This window comes from Propithecus coquereli, unplaced genomic scaffold (assembly GCF_000956105.1).
Source record: "Propithecus coquereli isolate 6110/MARCELLA unplaced genomic scaffold, Pcoq_1.0 Scaffold58, whole genome shotgun sequence".
In the NCBI taxonomy this organism is placed as follows: domain Eukaryota; kingdom Metazoa; phylum Chordata; class Mammalia; order Primates; family Indriidae; genus Propithecus; species Propithecus coquereli.
In genome coordinates this window covers 7,655,944-7,662,230 of record NW_012151729.1, presented here as the reverse complement: position 1 = coordinate 7,662,230, position 6,287 = coordinate 7,655,944, and positions in this window count along the sequence as shown.

Here is a 6,287-nt window from a genome sequence, read left to right as displayed (position 1 = left end):
CTCTCATCACTGCTCTATACTACCTCTGCAAATTAGAAAACTATGAGTTGTTAAGTGTGTGTGTCCTGCTGTAAATCACTCAACCTCTCTGTGCTTGCTTTGTCCATGATGGACCAAATTCATACAACAGCCTAACTTCTTGTGGGGATTTAATGAGTTAGTATACATAAAGCACTTCAAACAGTGCCTGGCACATCACAAGAGCTATAAGGTGATATAAATGTTACTAGCTGTCATCGTTGTAATTTTTTAAATAATAATATAAAGTTGGATGTGTGACTTGGTTAAATATGAGATTTTTTTAAAAAATCACTCCAGCTACAATGAGAAGATTGGATTGGAGGGAAGGCATCCATGAAACAAGAGGACTACTTACGAAGTCACTGCACTATCTAGGAAAGAGATGATGATTGTGTAGACTACAGTAGAAAAACTGATGCCGGAGAGAAATGAATGGGTTGAAGAAATATTGAAAGGTCAGGAGTTAAAGACTGGCCATTGGGGAGGAAGATAGAGGCATCAAGGATGGTCAACCAAACTGGTGTGGTGCTTCTGTCCACTGAGGTTGGGTTCAGTACAGATTTGGGGGGAGATATCATAAGTTTGGTTTGAATCTGCTGAGTTTAAAGATTTTGACATATCCAAGAAGAGACATATAACTATTTATTTTTACCCTGCTTGATTAAAAAAAAAACCCTCAAAGCTACTTACAAGGTGCAAATAAGTCCTACGTACTAGAAACTTCAGTAAAGATTTTGCATGACTTATTTCACAACAGCCCATGAGTATATATTATTCTTCACATTTTTCAGACAAGTGTTCATGTACCCAGGAACCTCGACAGTTAGCTTTGCTTTTTAATACTGTCAGAAAATTTGGTCACAAACCAAGTGTAAGGTATCAGATTAGGTTCCTGCATACAACAGGAATTCCTCCATGAACACATGGAGCTCACAGTATGGTGGAAAAGACAAACTTTAAATAGGTGAATTCAACAGTACTGAGTTCTATGAAACAGAAATTTAGTGGATTATAGGAATAGTGGGGAGACCTAGACTCATCAGGGAGATGTGGAAATCAGGGAAGGCCTCCTTGAGAAAGTTGCAGTAGAGCTGAGACCTGAAAGACAAGCCTCATTTAGCCATGTGGAAGGATAGGGGCAGGTGAGAGAAAGGGTAATCAAGATGGAAGAACGACATTGGGTGAAGATCCAGGTTCCATGGAGGATGTGGCATAAATCAAGGAACTGAAAAGAGGTCAGTTACCCAGGAACAGAATGAAAGAAAAGAAATGACACAAATATGGCTGAAGAGTTGGGTACAGACTGGATCATGTCAGGCCTGGTAGCCACTTGAGGGAGTTTGGGCTTTTTCCTAAAGACAACGGGGAAGAAAACAGTAAAGAATTTCAGACAGTTAAGGCAAGGCCTCTGCCTAAGGCATATCGTAGCTCCTTCATGCCTCCCTACTGTTTTGAAATATGCTATTCACGTCTAATAGCCTTAATGGAAGAGAAAAAGTAGGAAACTACAAACTCCTGGTGGGTGTCTGGTGTCTCCCTCTCTCTCCCTCCCTCCCTCCATCCCTCTCTCTCTCTCTCTCTCTCTCTCATTTCTCTGTCATCTCCCTACCTACCTATAAATCTATTATCTGAATATTACCTGCTCTTCATTTGGGGCTTTATTTATTTATTTTGCTGTCCAGAGTAACACCAATAGTCTCTGTGTGGATTCTGCTCCTCACTCTCCTCACTCCCAATTTCTGTGGTTCTTTCCCTATTACATCACCACTAACAACAAAATTGGGGCTCATTGGACCTGTCTTTTTCTGTTAAAAAAGGAAAAATAGACACCTGTTTGCTTAAAGAATTTTCTCTTTATATTAGCGAATTTGAGTCTAAACTGGCAGAAATGGTTTTAAACATCAGAAAAATGTTGCACTTCAGTCTTAAATATCTGATGGAAGTGTAAATTTGGCTAACATATATGTTCACACGCACACCCATGTACACTTTATTGTTATATGTTGGCCATGCCTAGGAGCTCTGCAGAGAGTTTTGGCAAAACGTAATCAGCTCAAAGTGCACCACCCTAGCTAAGACAAGAGTTAAGCATGTGTCAGCATGATCCGTGAAACAATATACAATCACAGTTCAGAAATGAGCATTCACATTATTGAATGCTGCTTATGCACAGGCCTCAAATTTCTCTTTTCAATTATGAAAAATCCTACAGAAGTATGCATGTTCGAGTAATAGCAATTGCAGTATGTTTCAGTTCCAGTTATTTACATAATTCTACCCAAGAAAAGTGAGCCCTATGAGCTGAGAGCCTCTGTACATTTCCTCAAGTAGTACCACACTTCTGAATGCCTATGTTACTTAAATTCCCTCTTTGAGGAGAAATAAGATTGTTGACCTTCATGTGTGAGTCATAAGGGGTGTCTTCCCACTCTTACTTTACCACCAGCCCTTACAAACTCAAAAAGAACAGTTGATAAAAGAGATGAAAATAGGGGTATGGTTTTCAAGGTTTTCGTGAATATAAATGGATATTCATTTACACAGAAAATCTGAGTTCTGTGACCTCTGATAGCTCTAATTAGCAGATCTCTGAGTCTTCCCAGAAGTTTTCAATCCCCTTCCCATCATAACAATCATTCATGAGCTAAAAAAGGTGGGGGGAGGAGAAGGTATTTGATCTGTAGTTTATAGAATTATTAGTGTTTATTAGAACTGACTTTGTGTATATTTTTATGGAATGCTTTATGAGATTTTTAGTTCATGTATTTTTTTTCTATGTTAGGTGACTATGTCAGACAAATATGGAGGCTTAGAGCATCACTATGCTTAAACAGAGCTCTGGAGCCTTGACATAAGCTGAAAAGAGATGCAGCGTTGGTCATGAAGGAGGGTCAACCCAGCTGCCAGTTTCCACATGCATAATAAAGGGACAGATGGGATTCACCCTTCAATTATCCACCTGACCCTGATGGGAGGCTGACAAGAATGTTAATGCAGAAGTCTGTTCAGCTTCAGTGGACCTTAGATTCATATTCACTCATAGGAATTCCTATTTAAGGAACAAAGTGAGGCAGCAATATCTAGCATTCTTCCATCAGCCTTGCTGAAAGATAAGCTTTGCTGCAGTCTAGCCCAGAGGGCTGGCCCGTGTATGTGGATAGCCAAGGATAAGTCTTGAAACCTTCTTTCAATCCCCTTCTTAGACCCTGGTGCTTTCTCAGAAATGTAGGTTGGCCCAAAGTTTCCACCTTACTCCAGAGTGGATTGTTGAATCTGGGTAGTTCCCAGAGTGACACAGCCAGTGCAGCAGCATCGAAGCTTGTCATTAATATTTGGCCGGTGAAACTCTATGCTGGTTAAAACACATGGCATAATGAGCCATCAAGACTCATGGCTAACCCTGAAATTTAGCCAACTCTGTCCATCATCTAGCACATAATAGAGGCTCAATAAAACTTATTTAATGATTAAGCTTCCAAGGTCTTTTGAGAAGTCATCCCAAAACCACATTTCCTGGACCATGAAGTACCAGCCTTAACTCCTGAGGCCTATCACATGATATGCCATCTTTTCAGAATAGCGTTGTTACCAACATTGTAGAGTAAGTGGCCTTAGTACCTCTGTCTCAGAATAGACAGAAGACTAAATTATACCAAGTGGCATGTAATCAGGACACTCATCATGCTATATATTATACCAGGCTGGCCTACCATCCTCTTCTGAGCTATCAGGTATATCCTCCTGGGTTGACACACATCTCACTCCATAGAGCTATAAATTTGCATCTCATGATCAATACAGTGAGAAACACAGAGGAAAAGAAAACCAAAATAGAAAAACCATGTTTTTATTTTGTCTATCAACCTGCTCATATAGTCTCAAAAGGTTCATAGATAATGCTCCACTGTGGAGTGGAGTCAGGTTTCAGGATACCATGTGCCTGGACCCACCTAACCAGAACACAAAATGTAAACTTGGAACAAGACCTATTCTCAGGTGGGACAGTCTCTGGGTCAGGAGTCATCTGGAAGATCCAACACAAAATATCTGGCCAAGTGAGTGAGTTGGAATATGCTATCAGAATAGAGACAGGTTTCAGGAAGTCAATCATGCCCAGCTGTGTAGGGGAAATCTAATAGCTTGTAACTGTGCCCTGGATTCTGGACTGAGGTTTTGAAGCTAGACTTACATTCTTGGGAGGAGACTAGAGGGACACCAAAGCAGGGCTTCACTCCCAGAGGGACTAAGCTACTAGACAGGCTTTCAGGACCAAGACTTAAGAAACAATCCAGAGACCCAGTAATATAAACTGAAGCACAGTATGACAGCAGAATCCAGGTAGCAAGGAAAAGGCCCGGGCATCAACAGAGCTAGCCTCAAGGGTGATTTGAACCTAAATCCTAGAAGGGATTAGGCTAGACATAGGAAAATGTCTTTTTCCTTAAGTAGGAAATTAAGGAAGGTATAGCTTAAAGGTCATAGTGTCTCTGGCAATAAGGAGAGAAGACATGCAAACTTTGGGATCAGACCTAATCTGTAGGGGAAAATAGAACAATGTGTCCTTTCTAGTGCTTTTTTGTTTATAATTTTAAGAGCAAACTAATATGATAGCATGTTTCTAGCAAGGAGCAGACTTCCATAGGAATCCCCTTAATTTAGTACTTCCCAAAGCAAGCTGTGCATCTGAATCGCCTGCGGAGCTTATTAAAAATAAAGGTGTGCAGGTCCCAGACCAGATCTCCAATTCAGAATCCCAACAGGCCCAGGAATCTGGATTTTTAACAGGATCGCCTGGCAATGTTTATACACAGCTACAGTGGGGAACCATTCCCTAACATACCAGAAAAATCACACACAACTTGTAAGGAATAGAAAATTTCCAAAAATGAAAAACATCACCCTTGTGTCTGCCATATCATCATGTCTGAAATGGTTAAAATCTGCTGCTGTCTCATTATACCTCTGTCTTTAACATACACACACGCTTGTCCTTTAAAGTAAATTTCCCACTTAATCTTTTCTGCACTGATCTGTTAAATATTTGAACTCGATTGTTTAAGTGATTATTTGAAATTTGCATCTGGTATTTAAGATCTCCAACTGAATAAATACCATGCTGTTAATCAAACAAATTCATTGTGAAAAGGTAAAAACGTGCTCTGTATTAATTTCAGTAACTATTTCAGGCACTCGTCAACAAATAAATACCCAGTGTAAGTTAATTATCTAATCCAAAGTTCCCAAAAGTTCACAATCAAATAAACCAAAACCCTAGCTATGATAGATTCTTGTAATTATCTTTATCAAGTTAATGTCTGTGTATAATTACCCACAATATAAGATTATGTGAAAACAGTGAGCTCTGGGACTGGTTCCCAAAACAACAAGCGCTTTATCTTATAAATTAATAACAACAATTTGCACTTTACAGACCTTTTCATCCATTGGTCTCATTGCAAAGATGAATTAATTTGATTGTAACATAAGTTCCTGGAACAAAACCATCATTCTCAATATCAAAAAATACATTGAAATCATTATCATGATGAGAATCCATTTTTTGTACAATTTTCTTGAGAATATGTCTTTCAATTATAACCCTATTCCTCCAGTGCATTGAGAAGAGAAGGCAAAAAAAAAACATTGTAGAAAAATTTATTTCATTATTTAAAATGTATCTCTGGTTGAAACTAGGACCATAAGCCAAATTTCCTCCCTACAAGAGCAAGGTTCTGTCCACAACGCCACTCAGCAAATGAGAATGACGTAGGCAATGTTTCAAAGAACACAAAAGCCACATCTACTGCATCTATCTAGGAACTAATTCTCTGTATCCACCTTGTCTCCACTCAAAATGTCCCTCTGGGGTCCATAGAGAATTCTCCAGTCAAAATTAGCCTCTTCTCCTAAATCTTTCCTGAGTACTAAAGTTTAGGTCCCAGTCTCAGTATTTGATGTATTCCTTCCCCTTAAGATGACATAGGTTGAATTTTTGTGGATTTACTGAAAACAAAAATGATAAGTCAATGTATTGACCACCCAAGCAAGAAAAGACATATGGGCTGGGCGCGGTGGTTCACGCCTATAATCCCAGCACTCTGGGAGACGGAGGCTGGAGGGTAGCATGAGCTCAGGAGTTCAAGACCAGCCTGAGCAAGAGACCCTGTCTCCGCTAAAAGTAGAACAAATTAGCCAGGCGTGGTGGTGCACACATCTAGTCCCAGCTACTCGGGAGGCTGAGGCAAGAGGATCGCTTGACCCCAGAA